The following is a 23,045-nucleotide window of genomic DNA, read 5'->3' as shown; positions in this document are numbered from 1 at the left end:
ACTGAAAGATGTACAAGGGAGGACAAGGGCTTCTCTTTCCAATGTTGACCAAAAAGGCCATAGTCGGCCACATGTGCATTTGGAGCCATAGCTCAGTCCATGTCCTTTCTCTGTATATTGGTATAGTATGAGAAGCTCTGGTTCACTGGCATTGTTGTTCTTAAGGTGTTGAAAGTACCTTCAGCTCTTCTAATCCTTTTTCAAAATCTACCAACAAGAGTTCCGTTTTCAGTTCACTGGTTTGCTACTAGCATTCACTTCTGTATTTGACATACTGTATCTGTGTCTCTCAGGAAATAACTTTTTCAGGTTCCTGGCAGAATGCACTTCTTACCTTCATCAATCTTATCTAGTTTGGTTGGCTGATGTATACTGTCCCACGCGCGACCTCGCCAGCAAGAAAACACGTGTGGACATAGGAATCCTAGCTTCGACCAAACTTTATTGATATCTTAAGGAGGAAGCCCCGCGTGCCAGCATGGCACGCTTATATACACCCTAGCGAGGCACATCCACACCTGATTGGTCGCTTACCCATGATCTCATCAGGCACGCCCCGGAGTGGGCAAAGACCTGGCACGAAGGCACTCTTGCACATGCGCACACAGTTAACTTCCTGAAAGGAAGTCGGCTGCCTCGGTGAAGGCCGGCACCATCTTGTCTAGCTCGGCCTTCCTCGTGGGGCGCAGAGGAAGCCAGTGCCATCTAGTGGTGGTGAATGTTATTGCGGCCCTCTACAGTAAACATATGATTTTGGTGGCTCCTACACCTATGTGGTTAAGTGGAATGTTAACATGGATTCTGCCCAACTATGTCAAGAATGTAGAATTCACAAATGACAATTTCAAATAGACTCCCTCTTGTTTTTGTGAACCTATTGAAGTAGATATTTAACTTCTCCTCAAGCCACGTTTCTCCCTGCACATCATCCAGCATCTTAGGATTGGCCTGAACAAAGAATCATGGTAAAACATCCTAAACCCCCAACTCTGGCCGTGGGAATACTGGAAGCTACATAGTGTAGTACTAATATCAAATGGGATAAGAAACCTAACTCAATAGTCCATGTTGTCCTTTGCTTTCCTGATGTCTGGTAATTTTTCGATAAAATAAGGATTTGGGAGTTTATCATTTGAAGTAGCTACACAGTATTTACACTGTTATACTCACTCTATAGCTGGTCCCACTTGTGACCGAAATCATTGCAGAAAATGGAATTGGAAAACAAAATTTTTGAGTACACCTTGAGGAATATTTACAAAGTCCCTTATCAAGGAACTTACAATAAGAAATTGAAATACAATATTCATTCTATTCAAGGTCAGTAGGGAAAATACTGACCTATGAGAAACAGGGAAACCCTAGAAAATTGAAATGTATGTCACAAGAATGAACCTGTGACATATAGAATAAAAATATTGTCTAGAAGAATATCGTACACTCCATGTTCCTAAATCTTTTCTACCCATGCCAAGACCATAACTCGACCAGCAAGGAAGACAAGACCAACGAAGATCTTCTTCAAGCAGTTTTATTCAGGAACCTTGATACAATCTTCTGACCCCCGGGAAACGCCGGAGCACACTTAAATAGCTACTGCTGGCCAATCCCAGCAAGCTATGTGCATCATGAAGATCGGCTCTCACTATGCGGAAGCTGGGAGGCCAGGCAGGCATAGCCAATTAAGGACTTCCTTACTACAAGGAGCATGCACCATTGGGAGGGTGGAACGCGGAAACCAGCACCATATTTGAGGCGCACCATGTCGCAACTGCCTATAGTTCCCCCTTATTGTTTAATTAATCAAGCAGGCAAAAGCACCCCTGAGCGTGGCGACCCATCCAACCGTCTTAGGATCATCTGTTCATTAAAGCAGTCTTAGGAAACCTCGTCTCCCACAAGGTCCCATGCCTTAGGTAGAAGGGAGGTTGCCCATCACTGGGCAGGGTCACTCATACATACTCAGGCGTGAGGTACAACAAGGCCTTCTGAATGACCATAAGCCAGGCTTGAGGGGACTGTCCTGATTTAATGCCTGCAAATACCTGTACCACCATAACCACTTCCTGCCTCTGAACAAACCTCATTCTACAGAGACAACACAGGTGCACTAGGGAGACCAGCAGCAAGAGTCCAGCTAGGGTTCCCATACCCGCCCACTCCCTCACATGATTCATAGCAGCCTCAATCCAAGATGACAATCCCGTAGCCACTCTAGCATCTGCACATGTGGAGTTCACAGTCAGGATGGCTACATGTAGCTGATCCATTAAGAAATCGAATTCTCCTGTCCAATTACCTAGAAGATAACTTGACTACTTTTTAGACAAATTAGAGGAGTGGATGTAAAAGTCATGATGTATCGGCATGAGTCTCGGGAACACCGATAGAATCCCCAACAGGGGTTCCATTTGGACCAGCATTTGGGTCACACCGAGAAGTGTGAGCAGCAGCAGGATCTTCATTCTTGTTGTACCTCCTTTTCAATATTTCAGGGACCCACAACAGCTCTTGCTGGTCCTGAGGAAACAAACAAACAGACACTCTTGCCCATGCCAACACGGGATCTGGCCCATGCCACAAACCAGTGATCACGTCTTTTCATTTCACATAACCTTTCAATGTGTCCGACACTGATGTCGGTCAGCAGCAGAAAGGACATGATCATACAAAATTAAAAAATTAAGAGTAAAAAGGGCCAAGGATATCTGTTCCCTTGGGGGTTCTACAATGGCATATTCCCCCTTTTTGTTTAATTACGCATTCCTTCAGGTACGATGTGCTTGCTCAACAAAACCTTGACGTTGGGTATTATAAGGTAGACCATGGCTCAACTGCACATCCATCTGTTTATAAAAGGATTTGAAAGATTTGGCAGTTTATGCTGGGCCATTATCAGTTTTTAAGTGTTGAGGCTTTCCCCAAGCAGCCGAGGCTTATAGGCAGTGTCCAATAACATTGCGTGCATTTTCTCCACTCATAGGGGTAGCATGAATGACTCCTCAACAACTATCCACAGAAACATGAATGTATTTTAGAGTCCCAAATCCAGATATGTGAGTTACATCCATTTGCCAAATCTTTAGGGGCAAGAGGCCTCTAGGATTAACCCCGACAATAGGTTCATGGTGAAAAGTGATACACTGTTGACATCCTAAATCTATCTGTCGAGCATCTGCTCAAGACAGATGAAACTTCTGCTCTAAGGTCTTAGTAGGCACATGATATTGTTGATGAGATTGTCGTGCTTGATCCAATGATGAGCTTAAGAAGATGAACTCCATTCGGGTACATCTATCCACAAGATCATTTCACTCACTGAGAGGAGCAGGCAAACCTTTATGAGCTCTAATATGTTGGACAAAAACTTGTGATCTCTTCTCCAGATCAATTCCTGAAGTTCCCTCAGCAGCTGCCATACCGTGATGCTAATTTTAATAGGGCCAGCCACTTCTAATATCTTAACTGCATTAACAAATATGTTGAATCAGGGAGCAAATTAAAGGAAAAGGAACAATTTTGAGTTCAATTATTTGTGGAGAGCTCGGTTGATATTGACACAAAATTGGCTCTTGATTGTTAATCACATAAGCTCCACAGCCATTTTTGGATCCATGTGTAAAAATGTATGGTGCCCCCTGTAAAGGAACACTGGAGGTAACCATAGAAAGATCACAGGATGTTCTTTAAAGAAGGACATCAAAGAGTGTTTTGGATAATGATTATCTATCTCTCCATGGATTCCACAGCATAATATAGCCCAATCAACCACAGTGCCACACAAGATCTTCATCTGCTGACCTGTATAGGGCACTATGATGGAGGTTGGGGAAACACCAAAAAATTGTATGCACTGCTGGATCCCATTCAGGGCTAATCATGCAACTGCTGTAGGATAATTCTCTACTGATCTAGCTGGAGAAGCCTTGGGATAAACACAAAGCAGAGGGCCATCTTGCCACAACAATCCTGTGGGCTGCATGTAGGTGTCTAGAATGCATAGCACAATGTCTGCACCCTCCTTCCATCGATGTAAAAGTGTGCCTTGTAATACTTTTTCAACCTCCTTTAAAGCTTCCCTTGCTTCATAAGTCAATTGTCTAGGAGAACCCAAGGCCGAATCCCCAACTAAAGTATTATACAATGGTTTTAATTAATAATTTGGTAATTTTAAGTAACATCTGACCCAATTAATATCTCCTAGTAATATTTGAAAATCATTAAAAGTCTTAAGATTATCTTTCCTCAATTCAACCTTCTGGGGGATAATGGTATCAGGACTTACTTTTCTCTTAAATAATTTACAAGACTGCCATTTTGTACCTTTTCCGGGGCAATAATCAATCCCCTACCTTCTAGGAAATTAACTAAATTTCGATATGCTAAATCTAAAATCTCTTCATTCTTTGAAGTTAAAAGAATATCATCCATAAAATGGATGCATTTCAGCGCAGGAAACCTCTGTCTTATTGGGGCAATGGCGTTGCCCCCAAAAAGTTGACACATAGTAGGGCTATTGGCCATACCCTGTGGTAAAACTACCCATTCATATCGTTGCTCAGGTTCTTCATGATTGCATGATGGAACAGAAAAAGCAAACCTTTCACTATCCCTTGGACAAAGAGGTATGGAGAAAAAACAATCTTTTATATCAATCACTACAACAGGTCAACAGTCTGGCAGAGAGGATAAAAGAGGAAGCCCTCATTGCACTGGACCCATTATTTGCATCTGTTCATTAATAACTAGTAAATCATGCAACAATCTCCATTTCCCTGACTTCTTTTTAATCACACATATTGGGGTATTCCAAGGTAATACTGGTGGTTTTATATGCTTTGTAGTCAGCTTTAGCTCCAGCAAGCTTTTCAGAAGAAAGAATCCACTGAGGAACCCACACCAGCTCCTCTGTTTTCCAGGTAATGGGAACCCATCCTCAGTGACCCCAAGGAAAACCCAGGTCCTGATTCCTTTCTCTCTGTTGGGCAGTTATAGGGCTAGTCCTACCCTGCAGCTGTTTCCCTATTCCTTTACTGGGAAAATAGCCCACATGTTTCATAATCTTTAGTGAAGTTTCAGAATACTCAGTGTTCAATTTGAAACCCATATCTTTCAGCAAATCTCTCCCCCAAAGGGAAATGGGCAAATCCAACACATAGGGTTGCATAAATCCTGAATGCCCTTCCTCATCTCTCCAATTCAATTGTCTTGCACTCATATCAGGAGCTCTTGCATAACCAAGACCTTGTAATGTTTGAGATGAGGCCTGTACTGGCCATCCAGAGGGTCAATCTTTCTTAGCTATTATACTTCTATTGGCCCCTGTATCCAACAGTCCTAGGATCCTTTTACCATCTACCCTTAGCTCCATTATTAGGCGTTGGTTTAACCCAAGGCTAAAAATGTAAGGCCGGAGCCTGTGGAACTGAAACCATTCTCTCCCCTCTCTCTAGACTGTGCTGCATATCTTCCATGAAGGCAAGGCAAAGTAATATTTGGGCTATTCTGTCCCCAGGGAAAATGGCAGTAATCCCTTTCAGTGATTCTACCATGATCTTGACTACCCCTGTATAATCTGTGTCAATAACTCCTGGATGGACATGTAGTCCTTTTAAATCTGTAGATGATCTCCCTGTAAGTAACCCTAATGTGCCAGGTTCAAGGGGTCCTTTAAAATCAGTTTCTATCAACTGGACCCCCATCCAAGGAATTCGTATGAGTCTGGCGGTGGAGCAGAGGTCCAGTCCTGAAGAGCCTTTAGTGGCTCTCCTTTGCCCCTCAGATGGCGAAGGGACGGCCATCTCTTGTGACTCTGTTCTACATCCTGATTCTCGACTGGCCCATATATTTGTGGGCCCTGGGATCGTGGACCCGGCTGTCCATTTTTTGACCTGGTCCACCAAAACCCGAGATTAGAGGCTGCCCATTGATGTCTTTTACCGAGTGGCACTCATGAGCACAATGGTTCCCCTTTTTGCACTTGGGGCACAGCCCTTGTTGCCTTGGGTGTTGGCCACTTCCTGTACTGAATAGACTTCTCCTTTCTGGACATTGCCTTTTTAGGCGCCGCTGTTGATCACACTTAACACACACTCCTGAGTTTCCTCCTTTTCTCTGCATCATCGGCATAAGTGCAGCCGCAAATCCAGCATTAGTCACAGGTCCCCCTATTTCTCTACAGACGTTCATCCAAGCCTCAAGTCCCTTGTTCTTGTAAGGAGTGATAGCGGCTCGACATTCCTTTGTGACTGTTCATCGTTCAACTGTTTAATCAAGGGCCTAGCCGTATCGGGGTCGCCAAAGACTCTTCCTGCTGCTTCCACTAATCGGGCTACAAAGTCAGAGAATGGCTCCATAGGTCCTTGAAGGACCCCCTCAGGGTTTGGTGGAGCATGAATTACCTCATTAGCATGGTGCTGCTCCCTCATTAGCATATTATCAGCCAACTGATGCCAGGTGCAAAGCCTGCACATGCTCAGTACCGTTGTTCACCACAGGAGGGAGCCCTGCACCCGAAACTCTACTTCCTTCCTCTACAACAATGCAGGGAGGAGGAGCTGAGTGGAACTACCCTTGATCCTCCAGGCAACTACGCACTAAGCACCACACTGGATAGACCCCAGGTCTTAGAGTCCCCTGTTCCCAGGCAAAATCAAGGTCTTTCCCTAGTTTTTCCCAACTTGCCACAGTAAGATTATCCGAGACTGTGAACCGGGGGGCAATGACTTTGCATTCGCTCAAAAAACTCTCTAAGGTGCTCCTTTTTATTTTTAGTTTCTTATGCTCAAACAGCTCTTGAAGAGCCTGAAAAATTGGATGAGACTGTGAGGTCCCCATGACAAAACCTTTCTACACTTTTATGGCTAAATTCACCAGGCGTCTTCTTAATTTCGGTTCGCTGCTACTGAGAACTTTCTTGTTAACTACCCTGAGAATTTATAGCCACTTATTTCCCTCGGTCATTATGGTCCCACATTAACTTGGGAATGTTCTAGAGATGCCCTGACTGCAAGAAGTTCTGATTTCAGGAGGTCCCTATATGGGCCATCACTTGCCGAGCCCAACCACGACCAGCAAGGAAGACACGAATAGTGAAGGTCTTCTTCAAGCAGTTTTACTCAGGAACCTTGATACAATCTTCTGACCCCAGGGAACCCTCGCACCACACTTAAAAAGCTAGTGCTGGCTAATCCTATCAAGCCATGTGGGTCATGCAGATACACTGTCACTATGCGGAAGCCAGCAGGCCAGGCAGGCGTAGCCAAATAAGGACTAGTTTACTGCAAGGAGAGCTCACCATTGGGAGAGTGGAAGGCAGAAACCAGCACCAACTTTGAGGCCTGGCACGTTGCAGCTTCCTACAGTCGCTTTTCAAGGAATTTACAATAAGAAATGGAAATACAATATTCATTAAATTAAAGGTCTATAGGGAAATTATTAGACTTTGGGAAACAGAGAAAACCTAGAAAATTGAACTGTATGTCACAGGAATAACCCTGTGACATACAGAATAAAAATATTCTCTAGAAGAATCTCCTAAACTCCATGTTCCTAAATCTTTACTACCCATGCCAAGCCCCTGAATAACTTTCCTAATTCAGAGCATGTAACCACTAGTGAAGCAGAGAGAAGTCTCTAGCTTTAGAGAGATGGAGTACATAAAGGTTTCCACTGTGTCACAGGAGACAATCCTGGGAATTGTTTACTATTTGGCCTCTAATTCAGAGAAATTTGGGTGTGATAACAAAGAGTATGAAGACATTGGAAATGGGTAGAAGGATGCTGGCCTTCTCTCTTGGTATAAAAACAAAGAAGAAATATGTGGTCCTTGGGAAAGCTCAGTGACTCTTTGGTAGGGGTTGAGTGGTATCGCTGAACAGATAGCCTTGATCTGAGCCTTCCACATATGGGAATAAGGAACTGTGAGGCTCTCAGAAGCACCTGGACTTCCTTGTTCTTATGGTTCCTGGAAGTCAAAGGGTTTATATCATTCATTTCTTTACTCCAAAAGCCAACTTTTGTGAAGGGCACAGTTATTTTCCTGAGAGGTCATGACATTTACTCTTTTTTTCAAGAAAAAAAGGTCCTAAGGAAGGAGGGAAAAACAAGTATTGTGTCCCTAACTCAAGGTAAACTCCTCCAGGCTTTGGATACCTATAGTGCAGTTTGTGTCTGACACTGATATTTGGGAGAGAGAAGTGCTTCTAGTTGAGACTTCATCATCTCAGTCTTTCCACTAGTATTACTCTGACTACAACATCAGCTTTCAGAGTCAATATTTGTGATGACTTTGCAGCTTTATTTTCTTTTATATCATTCATTTTTTATACGTATGCAAATTTTTTTGATTTTTAACTAGATGTTTCTGTATATACATTTAAAATATTATTTCCTTTCCCAGTTTCCTGCCCAAAAGATTCCTACCTGTTCCATTTCCTTCTTCTCTAACCAACCTTTCTGCCACATGACATTGCTTTGAACTGGGAGACAAACTAGGGAGGACAAGGGCTTCTCTTTCTAATGTTGCCCAAAATGGTTATCCTCTGCAACATATTCATTTGTAGCCATAGGTCATTCCATGTACTTTCTCTGTATATTGGTCTAGTAATAAAAAAGCTCTGGTTCATTGGCATCATTGTTCTTATGGGGTTGAAAGCACCTTCAGCTCTTCTAATCCTTTTTCAAAATTTACCAACATGAGGTCTGTTTTCAGTTCATTGATGTGCTACTAGCATTCACTTCTTCATTTGAAAGGCTGTATCTGTGTCTCTCAGTAAATATCCATATCCAGTTCCTTGCAGAATGCACTTCCTACCTTCATTAATCTTATCTAGTTTTTTTTTTGTCTGATGTATACATATATACTTTTGGTGGCTTTTATACCTATGAAGTTAATTGGAATTTTAACATGGATTCTGACCAACTATGTCAAGAATATAGAATTCAAAAATGATAATTTCTAAGAGACTCCCCCTGTTTTTATTAACCTATTGAAGTAGACTTTATTTTTTTGGAGCTGGGAACCAAACCCAGAGCATTGTGCTTGCTAGGCAAGCACTATACCACTGAGCTAAATCCCCAACCCAGAAGTAGATGTTTAACTGGTCCTCAAGCCATTCTTTTCCCTGCACATAATCTGGCATATTAGGTTTGGCCTGAAGAAAGAATCATGGTAAATCATCCTAAACCCTCAAGTCACGCCATGGGAACACTGGAAGCTACATAATGTATGCCTGATATCAAATAGGAAAATAAACATAATTCAATAGTCCATGTTGTCATTTGCTTTCCTGATGTTGGGTAATTTTTTGATAAAATACCAACTTGGGAGATTATCATTTAAAGTAGGTACATAGAATTTACACTATTATACTTACACTATAACTGGGCCCCATTTGTGAACATATCATTGCAGAAAATGGTATTCGAAAACAGAATTTTTGAGTACATTGAGAAATATTTACAAAGTCTCCTATCAAGGATTTTACAATAAGAAATTGAAATACAATATACATTCACTTATACATCTGTAAGGAAAATACTGGCTATTAGGAAACAGAGAAACCATAGAAAATTGAACTGTATGTCACAGGAATCATCCTGGGAATAAAAATATTATCTAGAAGAATCTCCTACATTCCATGTTCTTAAATCTTTTTCACCCATGCCAAGCCTCACAGCATGTAACCACTAGTGAAGCAGAGAGAAATCTCTACCTTTAGAGAGAAGGAGTATATAAAGGTTTCCACTGTGTCACAGGAGACATACCTGGAAAGTGCAAACTTGAATCTGGTCAATGTAAGGAAAGGTTTTCTCTGATATGCCATGACATTTTTCAGTGACATCATCATTAGGCCTTCCCTGAAAACTCTCTTGTAACCTGGAGAGCACTAGCTTCTTCTGTGATGTCACAAGTGTTGTTGTGACTGCAACTGCCTCTGAGATATTCCTTCAGTACCTTTAGGGTTTACTAGTAGGCCTCTACTTCAGAGAAAATTTGGGAGTGATAACAAAGAGGATGAAGAGAACAGAAATGGGGAGAAAGAAGCTGGTCTTCTGTCTTTGTATAAAAAACAACGAAGAAATATGTGGTCCTTTGGAAAGCTCAGTGAGTCCTTTGTAGGGGTTGAGTGGTATCGCTGATGACATATCCTTGATCTGACCCTTCCACCAGAGGGAATCAGGAGCTGCGAGACTCTCCGAAGCATCTGCACTTCTCTGTTCTTATCTGTACTTCTCTGTTTTTATGGTTCCTTGAAGACAGAGAGTTTATATCATTAATTTTTTGATACCAAAAGCCGAGTGTTGTGAAGGGCACAGTTATTTTCCTGAGACGTCATGACCTTTACTCTTTTTTCAAGTAGAAAAGGTCCTAAAAAAGAAGGGAAAAACAAGTATTGTATCCCTAGCTCTGAGTAAACTCCTCCATGCTTTGGATTCCTATAGTGCAGTTTGTGTCTGACACTGATATCTGGGATAGAGAAGTGCTTCTAGTTGAGACTTCACCATCTCAGTCTTTCCCCTAGTATTACTCCGAATAACACTTCAGATTTCTGTGTCAATATGTGTGTTTACTTGGCAGCTTTTTTTCTCTTATATCATTCTTTTTTATTTTTTAGCAAAATTTATTGATTTTTTAACCGGATGTTTCTATATTTACTTTGAAAATATTATTTCCTTTCCAGTTTCCTGCCCATAAGTTTCCTACTCGTTCCTTCTTTTCAAACCAGCCTTTCTGCCGCAATGCATTCCCTTGAACTGGGAGACAAAGTAGGGAATACAAGGGCTTCTCTTTCCAATGTTGACCAGAAAGGCCATCTTCTGCCACATATGCATTTGAAGCCATAGGTTAGTCCATGTACTTTCTTTGTATATCGGTCTATTATGAGAAAGCGCTGGTTCACTGGAATCGTTGTTGTTCTTGGGTTGAAAGCACCTTCAGCTCTTCGAGTCCTTTTTCAAAATTTACAAACAAGAGGTCTGTTTTCAGCTCACTGGTTTGCTACTTGCATTCGCTTCTGTATTTCACATGCTGTATCTGTTTCTCTCAGGAAGTATCTAAATCCAGGTCCTGGCAGAAGGCACTTCTTCCTTCATCAATCTTACCTAGTTTTTTTGGCTGATGTGTACAAATATAGTTTTGGTGGCTCTTTCACCTATTTTGTCAAGTGGAATGTTCACATGGATTTTGCCCAACTATGTCAAGAATGTAGAATTAATAAATGACAATTTCTAAAAGACTCCCTCCTGTTTTTATGAACCTATTGAAGTAGACATATAACTGGTCCTCAAGCCATTCTTCTTCCTGCCCATCATCTGGTATCTTACTTTTGGTTTTAAGAAAGAATCTTGGTAAAACATCCTAAACCCTCAAGTCTGGTCATGGGAACACTGGAAGATAGATAGTGTAGTCCTGATTCAAATAGGACCAGATAACCAAATCCAATAGTCCATGTTGTCCTTTGCTTTCCTGATGTCTGGTAATTTTTTGTTAAAATAAGGTTTTGGGAGTTTATCATTTGAAGGAGGTACACAGTATTTACACTGTTATACTCACTCTATAGCTGGGCACCCTTTGTGACCAAAATCATTGCAGAAAATGGAATTGGAATACGGAATTATTGAGTACACATTGAGGAATAGTTTCAAAATACCCTATCAAGGAATTAACCATAAGGAATTAAAATACAATATTCATTCAATTAAAGGTCTGTAGGGAAAATAATGGCCTTTGGCAAACAGAGAAAACAGAAAAAAATTGAACTGTATATCACAGGAATGAAACTGGGAATAAAAATATTATCTAGAATTGTCTCCTACAATCCATGTTCCTAAATCTTTTCTACCCTGTCTAATTTTTCTCCATTCAGAGCATGTAACCACTAGTGAAGCAGAGAGAAGTCTCTAGCTTTAGAGAGATGGGCTATGTATAGGTTTCTACTGTGCAACAGGAGACATACCAGGAAAGTGCAAACTCCAATCTGGTCAGTGTAAGGAAAGGTGTTCAGCAGGTAGGCTATGCAATTCTCAGTGACATCATCATTAGGCCCTCCCTGAAAAATCTCTTGTATCCCGCATTGACCTAGCTTCTTTTGTGATGTCACGAGTGTTGTCCTGACTGCAATTGAATCACAGATAATCCTTCAGTACCTCTAGGGTTTACTAATTGGCTCCTAATGAAGAGTAAAGAGCCATTTGCGAGGGAGAAAAAAAGAGGAAGATGATATCAGAGATGGGGAGAAGGAAACTGCCCTTCTGTCTTAAAAAAAAAAGGAAGAAATATGTGGTCTATAGGAAAGCTCGGTGAGTCCTGCGCAGGTGTTGAGTGAATTCACTGAAGAGATATCCTTGATCTGAGACTTCCACATATGGTAATCAGGAGTTGGGAGCCTCTCAGAAGCATCTGGACTTCCCTGCTTGTTATGGTTCCTGGACATCAGAGAGTTTATATCATTAATTTCTTACAAAATCCAAGAGTTAGGAAGGACATAGTTGTTTACGTGAGAGCTCATGACTCCTATCCTTTATGTCACAGAAGAAAAAGTTTCTAAGGAAGAAGGGAAAGGCAGGTATTGTGTCCTCAGCTCAGAGTGAACTCCTCCATGATTTGGATTCATTTAGAGCAGTTTGTGTCTGACCCTGTTATCTGGGAGAGAGAAGTGATCCTATTAGACACTTCATTGTCCCCGTCTTTTCACTAGTATTACTCTGACTTCCATTCCCTGTCAATGACTTTTTAGATTTCTGAGTCAATAGGTGTGATTAGTTGGTTGTGCTCTTTTCTTTAATTTCTTTCATTTTTTTTATTTTTACCATATTTTATTCCTTATTATTAATTGAATATTTCTATATTTATATTCAAATGTTATTTCCTTTTACAATTTCCTTCCCATAAGATCCCTAACCATGCTCCTGCTCTTGTTCTATTATGCCCCTTACTGCCCCTTTACATTCCATTGAACTGTGAGTCTAACCCAGGGAGAACAAATGGGTTGTCCTTCCATTGATGCTTAAGAAAGACATAACCAGCCATAGTTCTGTCTGTGTACCAACCTTGAATATTTGTTTAGTACAAGAAAGCACTGATTCATTGGCATTGTTGTTCATATGCAGTTAAAGCCCCTTCACCTCTTGTAATACTTTCTCAAAATCTACCAACAAGAAGTCCATTTTAAGTTTACTGGTTTGCCGCTAACACTCACTTCTGTATTTTTTCTAAGGAAAGATCTATATCTGGTTCCTGGCAGAATGTACTTCTTAGCTTCATCAATATTATCTAGTTTTGGTTGTGTGTGTGTATATATATATATATATATATCACACACACTTTGATGGCTCCTGCAGTGATGAAGTAAGGAGGAATTTTAACATGGATTCTCCACAACTAGGTCAAGAATATAGAATCCAGGTTGGGGATTTGGCTCAGTAGTTAGAGCGCTTGCCTAGTAGCTCAAGGCCCTGGGTTCGGTACCCAGCTCCGAAAAAAAGAAAAGAAAAAAAAAGAATGTACAATCCCCAAATGAAAATGCTAAATAGACTCCCCCCTCTTCTTATGAACCTACTGAAGTTCAGGGATCCCTGGACTTCAGTCATTCTTCTCCCTGCCCGTCCTACAGAATCTATTGTTTGGCCTGAAGAAAGAATCATGCTAAAGCTTTCAAAACCCTCAAATTTGTCCCTGGGACACTGGAAGGTTGATACTGTAGTACTGATATCAAAAAGATCTTGAGAAACAAATTCAATACTCCATGTGGTCCTTTGCTTTACTGATGTCTGAAATTTTTTGAAAAAAATAAGGATTTGGGAGTTTACCATTTGAAGTAGGTACACAATATTTACACTGTTATACTCACTCTGTACCTAGGCCCCTTTTTTGCCATAATCGTTGCAAAAAATTGAATTGGAAAACAATTTCTGACTACACATTCAGGAATATTTATAATGTCCCCTCTCAAGGAATGTAGAAAAAAATCAATACAATATTTCATCAATTGAAGGTCTGTAGGGAAAATACTTGCCTTTGAGAAACTGAGAAAACCTAGGAAATTGAAGTGTATGTTGTGGAAAGCCGCAATAGCATTCGCCACCACAAGATGGAGCTGGATTCCACTGCGCCCCATGTGGAAACCCGGGATAGCATTTGCCATTTCAAGATGGCTCTGGCTTCCGCCGCGCCAGCCCGACTTCCCTTCAGGAAGTTAGCTGTGTGTGCATGTGCAAGAGTGTCTTCGTGCCAGGTCTTTGCCCACTCTGGGGCATGCCTATGAAATCATGGATAAGCGACCAATCAGGTGTGGATGCGCCGCGCTAGGGTGTATATAAGCCGCGCATTGCTGGGGCCCCGCATCCCCTCTTTAAGATACAATAAACGCTTTGCTGCAGAAGGATTTGTGTGTCCTAGTGTGCATTCTTGCTGGAGAGACGATAGCGCGGGACATCTGGTGCCAAAACCCGGGAGAAACGCCACACCATCGCCAGGCGCCGAGTGGGCCCTCCGTCCTCGGAGAGGATCCAGAACTGCAGTGGCTAGGGTAAGCTCTGAGAGATATGTTTGGTCTTGACCTCTTTCATTTCTCTCCCCCACTAGAAGATGTGGCAGAGGCTTTTGTTATCGTTTTAGCAGCCTTCATTCTTTCTCGTTTGGTTTTTGATTTTGCGGCTGCTGCTAGGCACCATTGGAGGTCGTGCCTAGAAGATGGGAAATGCCGCCCAACTGTGATAGCGGGACAGAGAGTGCTAAGGGAGTTACAAGACAGCATGTCAGAAACATAACGGGATAAAAGATTAAAGAGCTCAAAGAGAAAAGGTGCACGTAAGAAAACAGACCCTCCCAAAGACTTTAGATCTGAGGGAGCGAGAGATCGGGGAAAGAATGCCCCGGGAGAGAAACAGAGAAAGGAGAAGAAAGCTCTGGAAAGGAGAAGCCTTTATCCGTAAAGGAGTTAGAGGCTTTGGAGCTTAATAGTTCAGAAACAGACGAGCATAGCTCCTCTGAGGAAGAGGATCTAGAAGATGAGGGAGCTCGCTATGAAGAAGAAAGATATGGGCCTAGGTGGAGAGCCACTGTGAAGAAACCAAAAGTTATGGATCCTTTGTGGGCAAGGCTGATAATTTTGTTTAAACTTCACGGAGTCATACTGATCAGATTTGATAGAGGTAGACCGCCTGAAAATTTATTCAGGAGAATCAAACAAAAGGACATCTCAATTCTAAACTTTTGTCTTCAGAGTTGTAGTGTTTCACTTCCATACCATTTGTGAATGTCAGTCGTGCTGCTCAGATATCCCGTAATATATCTCAGTATCTTACAGGAATTCGGTTTCAACACATTGATGGACTAGTCCAGGAATTGAGACAATCCATCGTCCATATCAACTCCACTCGAGTGGATGGTCACCGTGGAAGTGGTGGGAAAGGGGAAATCCTACCTCTCTGCTGACTCCTATTGGAATGTGGGTCCCTTTTGTGGAACACCATCTTGTTTTTTCCCTCTTTGTCTATTGTCTGTCCTTGGTGCACCAAGCTGTCCATGTATGTCAGTTTATGTCTGTGTTTTTTGTTTCTTGTTGCTTAAATGTTTTATGTTTCATGTTCAAAAGAGAAAATGGTAAAAACTTCATCTGCCAGTCGTTCACACCTTGATTTGGTTTTAACTCATTTCAAAAAAGGAACAAATGAATAAAAATCAGTTTCAATCAGCCCTTGGAGCCCTGTACCTATAGCCAGGTGTCTACGTCAGCTGGAGAAGCTGCCCAGAGGTGAGCGTCTACAGGAGCTGATTTTAAAGGCGCCAGCAGCTCCTCAGCTTCTTTGGTACAGGAGCTGATGGCTGTTTCTCTTAGAAAAATCCCTGACATATTATTTGACTTAGCAGGTGACAAGGTGCTTCTCTTAATATTACAGCTAGAAAAAGTAAAAATGGTGCTTGGTCTAAATATTAAAGGTATGCGCAGCCAATTCAATTTTGTTTCTGATTGGTTTTAAATGTCTAAATATGCTCTACATGCCTTGGTTATCGACTATTGGCTGTTAAGTTATTAGATGTGGTTAAAAAGGTATAACATTGGTAACAAAGTTGACATAAAACTGGTAATTTGGATAGGTTTTAAATGTCTAAATATGCTCTACATGCCTTGGTTATCGACTATTGGCTGTTAAGTTATTAGATGTGGTTAAAAAGGTATAACATTGGTAACAGAAAGTTGACATAAAACTGGTAATTTGGATTAAGTCATTCTAGACAACATGTGGCATGAGCCAAACTAGGGAATCAGGTCTAAATTGAGACAATATTTTTATGGAACTCCTAGCAACCAGGCTTCTAAAAGAATTTAGGACAATGTCTCTCTGTTGAGGTATTGGAGACCACACCATTGGGCATTCATTTGTAAGAACTGACAGTCAAACTTTGTAACGATGTTTTGGAGACTAGATTTTAGAGGCTAGTTTGTTAGAAGTTGAGTTTTGCCTTCCAAAGTTGTGGTTTGTCCTGAAGTTATCTGTATTTTGATGCTAATTCTATGGCCCCAAGAACAGCTGCCTAGTCACGCACTCAGAACTCAGGTGACTTTCCAAATTTGTGGTTGTGCTCTGGTGTTACAAGGAGAATTTAAGGATTGTGATTAAGGATTGCCAGTGTTGCACTGACTAACTCAAACTTATTTGTAATTAAGAAAATAATCAAACAGGTAGAGATTGTTACAGGATTTATGAATGATTGATGAGGTTTTAGAACTTGTGAGAGCATTACAGCCAGTTTGCTTACTCCAACTGCCATTTCAAGACAGATTTAGAGGATTGTTTTTATGCAATTTGTTTATGTCATAGAGATTGTGAGTTTTCATTTCGTGAACTTGCTTATCATTTTAGAGAGCCCATAAAGTGATATCATTAAAAATTTTTACAAAAGTATGGCTAACAGCCTCATATTATGTAATTTTGTCGCTTCTTCAATGTAAGAAATTAGAACTTTAAATCTTTCAGTATGTATGGAAATTTTTACTACAAATCTTAGCTCTCAGAATGAGCTTTAATATTTGGGGAGTAGCTGTTACACTACTCCAAAAAAGAATACTTGTGACTAATTTTAAGCTTCTAAGGATATGTTAATTGGCAAAGTACCTCACCTTACCAGAGGACTTAGGTCATTCTTTGTTATCCACATTGGAGATAAAGCTTCAGTTGTGTTAATACAGAATTGTAGGCTAGAGTCATGGAAGTATTTTAAAAAAAGAAACCTGGTAAAACATATCTTATTCCAAGCAAGAGTTAATTGGTTATTACAAAATACTGATATTTGGCCTATTACATATACAAGATTTTCAGACAAAATTGTTAATTTTACTCTTTACATGCTTTGGTACTTCCTGTAGATTTGTACATACAACCTATAAGAAATGCGCTTACTGTATTTATAGGTGGTTCATCACTTGTTTATTCTCTTGAGTTTCCCCTGCTTCAACACAGACTACTAAATTACGTGCTGTAGCCACTGTTTTTAAAATGTTAAAAAATCAAGCTTTCAATTCACATACTGATAGCCAATGTGTGGCTTGTGGTTTACAATCGATTTCAATTACTTAATGCTTTACTAGAGACAAGTTTTCTACATGAAATCAGTGAGGGATGATTTCAGTGTGAATTGTCTGACAACTCACTGTCCTTTCAGTGCTCTGGCTCAGACAACTAAACAAAACCATAGACCAAGCTCTTTGAAAATGGTAATGGAGTTGATATGAAAAGAGGAAGACTCCATTTGCTTACTTTCAATTCCCAGCCTCACCCTGATAGCTCAGGGATTTCTAGCACAACTGAATCTGGACAATATTTACAGGATTTGGCATTTCTAATTAATGCTTATGTTTAGGTAAATAAGGTTTGTGAGGTGCTAGAGAGATGGCTTAGTTGTTAAGAGCACTAGGTACTGTTCCTTTATAGGACATTTAAGAACTCAAACTGGATTGCCTGGACCCCTTAACGAGGGAGGACAATGATACTAGACAGTTTATATCATAATAAATAAAAAGGGGGAGTTATCCCTGTATGCTATACAATTATTTAATAATGCTCCTTTTATTTCAATTTTAAAATTTGGATGCCAAGGAACTCTGAGTGTTTATGGCACCCTACAACTAGGCATACTTCTGCCTAGGTGAAATAGAAAGAATCACATATTGGCATCATCCTGTCCAGGTATTTTATGGGGAAGAGAGAATCTTTGTGTTTTTTCTACAGGACGCTACAAGAGTGTGCCAGCTGCCAGAGGTGGTTGGTGAGACTTGCTGATCCTGGTTGCATGAAGATTCAGCTTTTGTGGTTCGGGTCCCTGGAGTCATTCCTCTGCCCTGAAAGGAAGATGGAAGATCCCCCCTCATCTTTTGTCAACCAGTGCGTGTGTCCCGTCCCACTGTGGCCTACGCTCAGACCCTCTGTGCACTGCTGCTTTCTGGAGAATACTGGACTCCGTTACCCTTGCTCCCATCATTCCCCTGGTGACTCTTGCTGCCTTAACTAGTGTTGTCATTTTGCAGTCTATAGCTTCACAGGAATGCCACCTGCGTGAAGCTGCTGTGGACTGGGAACACTGCCCTGGTTATGCAGATCTCAGACATGGTCCCATTGCCTGCTGGTTGTTCCAGAAAAGAATGGCTGATCCTGAACTGTCCTGGGAAAGACCTTGTTATTTTCGCTGCTATTGCAGCAGCCAATTACTGCTGCAGCCATTGTGTCTGTAGTGTCTGGAGTTACCCTCCCCCAATTCTATTGTTAGGCAAGCACAGTGGGTGAACTTTCTGGAGTAGTTGCTACCATTTGGGAACTCTAAATTTTATTATAGGAGCGGCTTGACTACGGCCCTTGGTGGTAGCATCTGAGGAGAACCAGATGAGGTGCCCACTATCGGGAGTGGCTCTCTCTGGTGCAGCCCTATTCTGTGTTCATGCTATGGTTGGTTTGCAAACTCAGATCTCAACAGAAACGTGACAAGGTCATTGCCACTCAAGCACTTGTGTCCATTGAACAAGGGGCCTCCCCTAAAATTTGGTTATCTATTCTCAAAAATTTGTCGACATCTGAGTTCTCTGCTCTTGCACCCCATGGATCTGTGGATCCATTGCACTGGGATGAGAGAGACTCAATGATTCTTTGATCAGCCCATCTACATCGCTGAGGTTTCCTCATTACACGTGATAGGGTGATCATGATTTCCCCACTAACTCATTTTCTGGCTGTCCTCTTTTACAGAGTTTGCCTGAGGTCGTATAACAGTTACTGTCACAGAGCACTGCGGTATCCACAGACGGGCAACTTTCCTCATGCACAGACCAATCTAAGACACGGGGCCTGGTGGCGATAGTGTTACCCTACGACTGATAAGGCTGTGACATAGAGGAACGACCTAAGACAGGAACCACAGCAGATGGACGTAACTGCAGGGACCTAGACCAGCCTCATACTAGTAAAACAAAAAGGGGGAGATGTGGAAAGCCGCAATAACATTCGCCACCACACGATGGCGCTGGCTTCCACTGCACCCCACGTGGAAAGCCGGGATAGCATTTGCCATTATAAGATGGCGCTGGCTTCCGCCGCGCCAGGCCGACTTCCTTTCAGGAAGTTAGCTGTGTGCACATGTGCAAGAGTGTCTTCGTGCCAGGTCTTTGCCCACTCTGGGGCGTGCCAATGAGATCATGTGTAAGCGACCAATCAGGTGTGGATGCACCGCGCTAGGGTGTATATAAGCTGCGCCATGCTGGGGCCCCGCGTCCCCTCTTTAAGATACAATAAACGCTTTGCTGCAGAAGGATTCGTGTGTCTGCGCGTGCGTTCTTGCTGGCGAGACGATAGCGCGGGACAGTATGTCACGGGAATGGACCTGGGAATAAAATTATTATCTAAAAGAATCTCCTCTGTTCCATGTTCCTAGATCTTTTCTACCCATGCCAAGCCCCTGACTAACTTTCTCCATTCAGAGCATGTAACCACTAATGAAGCAGAGAGAAGTCTGCAGCTTTAGAGAGATGTCATATGTAAAGTTTTCCACTGTGTCAGAGGACACGTATCTGGAAAAGGCACCCTCAAAACTGGTCAATGTAAGGAAATCTTTTCAGCAGGTAGGCCATGGCAGTCCTCAGAGACATCATCATTAGGCCCTCCCTGAAAAATCTCTTGTAACCTGGAGAGCCCTATCATCTTCTGTGATGTCACAAGTGTTGTCATGACTGCAACTGCCTCTCAGACATTCCTTCAGTACCTCTAGAGTTTACTAATTGGCCTCTAATTCAGAGTAAACATCAATTTGGGAGGGAGAACAAAGAGGATGAAGAGATCAGAGATGGGGAGAAGGAAGCTGGCCTTCTGTATTGGTATAAAAAAAGGAAGAAATACATTGTCCTTGGTACAGGTCAGTGAGTACTTGGTAGGGATTTAGTGGGATTGCTAGAGAGATAGCCTTGATCTGAGCCTCCCATCTATGGGAATCAGGAGCTGGGAGCCTCTCAGAAGCATCTGGACTTCTCTGTTCTTATGGTTCCTAAGGAAAAAGGGAGAGACAGGTATTGTGTCCCTGGCTCAGAGTAAACTCCTCCATGTTTTGGATACCTATAGTGCAGTCTGGGAAGCAGCAGTGCTATTATTTCCACTGACTACCATTTACTATTCTGAGTCAATAGGTGTGATTAGCTGTAAGTTTTCTCTTCTTTTATTTCTTTCTTTTTTATGTTTTAGCAATTTTATTGATTTTTTTAACTTGATGTTTTTATATTTACATTTAATGTTATTTCGTTTCCCATTCTCCTGCCCATAAGATTCCTAAACGTATCCTTCCCCTTCTTCTCCTGCCCCCCTGACTGCGCCTTCACATTACCTTGACTGGCAGACAAACCTAGAGAGGACCAATAGCTTCTGCTTCCATTCCTGATGACAAGGCCATCCTCTGCCACATGCAGTTAGAGCCATAGCTCTGTCCGTGCACATTCATTGAACATTGGTCTAGTACCAGAAAGCTCTGGTTCATTGACATTGTTGTTCTTACGGGATGAAAGCTCCTTCAGCTCTTGTAATCCTTTCTCAAAATCTGCCAACAAGAGGTCTGTTTCAGATCACTAGTTTGTCACTAGTATTCACTTCCGTAGTTGACATGATCTAACTATGTCTCTCAGGAAATATCTATATCCGGTTGCTGGCAGAATGCACTTTTTAGCTACATCAATCTTATCTAGTTTTGGTGGCTGATGTATATATATATATATATATATATATATATATATATATATATATGTATATATATATATATATATATATATATATATATATATATGTATATATACTTTTGGTGGCTCATACAGCTATGTGGTTAGGGGGAATTGTAACATGGATTCTGAGCAACTAGGTCAAGAATGTAGAGTTCAGAAATGACAATGTCAAATAGACTCCCTCCTGTTCTTATGAACGTATTGAAGTTGAGGTTTCACTGGTCCTCAAGCCTTTCTCCGCCCTGCCCATCCTCCGGTATCTTATGTTTGGCCTTCAGAGAGAATCATGGTAAAACATCTGACCCTCAAGGCTAGCAATGGGAACACAGGAAGTTAGATAGTGTAGTACTGATATCAAATAGGACTAGAGAACTGAATTCTATAATTAATTTGTCCTTTGCTTTGCTGAAAATGGAATTGGAAACAGAATTTTTGAGTACACATACAGGAATATTAATAAAGTCTCTTATCAAGGAATGTACAATGGGAAAGTAAAATACAATATTCATTCAATTAAGGTCTGTAGGCAAAATACTGGCCTTTAGGAAATAGAGAAAACCTGGAATATTGAACTGTGTATCACAGGAATGAACCTGGGAATAAAATTTTATCTAGAAGAATCTCCTCCATTCTATGTTCCTAAATCTTTTCTAGGCATGCTTAGCCGCTGACTAACTTTGGCCATTCAGAGAATGTAACCTCTAATGAAGCAAAGAGAAGTCTCTAGAGAGATGTAGCATGTAAAGGTTTCCACTGTGTCACAGGAGACACTCCTGGAAAGGGCACCCTCAAATCTGGTCAATGTAAAGGAAAGCTGTTCAGCAGGTAGGACATGGTGCTTCTCAGTGACATCATCATTAGGCCCTCCCTGAAAAATCTCTTGTATCCTGGAGAGCCCTAGCTTCTTATGTGATGTCACAAGTGTTGTTCTGACTGCAACTGCCTCTCAGGTATTCCTTCAGTACCTTCTGGGTTTACTAATTGACCTCTAGTGCATTGTAAACAGACATTTGGGAGGGAGAACACAGAGGATGAAGTGATCAGACATGGCGAGTAGGAAGCTGGTTTTCTGTCGTGGTATAAAAAAGGAAGAAATATGTGGTCAATGGGAAAGCTCCTTGAGTCTTGGGTAGGGGTTGAGTACGTTTTCTGAACAGATAGCCTTGATCTGAGCCTTCCACATGTGGGAATCAGGAGCTAGGATCCTCTCAGAAGCATCTGGACTTCCCTGCATGTTATTTTTCTTAGAAGTCAGATAGTTTATATAATTAATTTCTTTATCCCAAAAGCCAGGTGTTAGGAAGGGCACTATAGTTTTTTTCCTGAGATCTCATAGCTTTTATCCTTTTGCCAAGAAGGAAAAGGTCCTAAGGAAGAAAGGTAAGGCAAGTATTGTGTCCTCAGCACAGAGTAAACTCCTCCATGCATTGGATTCTAATAATGCAGTTTGTGTCTGGCACTGATATCTGGGACGGAGAAGTGCTTCCAGATGAGACTTCATTATATCAGTCTTTCCACAAGTATTACTCTGACTACCATTCCCTGACAGTGACCCCTTAAAATTCTGAGTCAATAGCTGTGATTAGCTGGCAGATTTCTTTTATTTCATTTTTTAAAACTTTTTAACAAATTTTATTGCTTTTTAATTGGAAATTTCTAAATTTACATTTAAAATATTATTTCCTTTCCCATTTCCTGACTTTAAGATCCATTACCAGTCCCCTTACCCTTCTCCTATAAACCCCCTTACTAACCCTGGACAGTCGCTTGAACTGGGAGTCAAACCTAGGCAGG

This window comes from Rattus norvegicus, chromosome 11 (assembly GCF_036323735.1).
Source record: "Rattus norvegicus strain BN/NHsdMcwi chromosome 11, GRCr8, whole genome shotgun sequence".
NCBI lineage: Eukaryota > Metazoa > Chordata > Mammalia > Rodentia > Muridae > Rattus > Rattus norvegicus.
Note: the sequence above shows the minus strand (reverse complement) of the source record.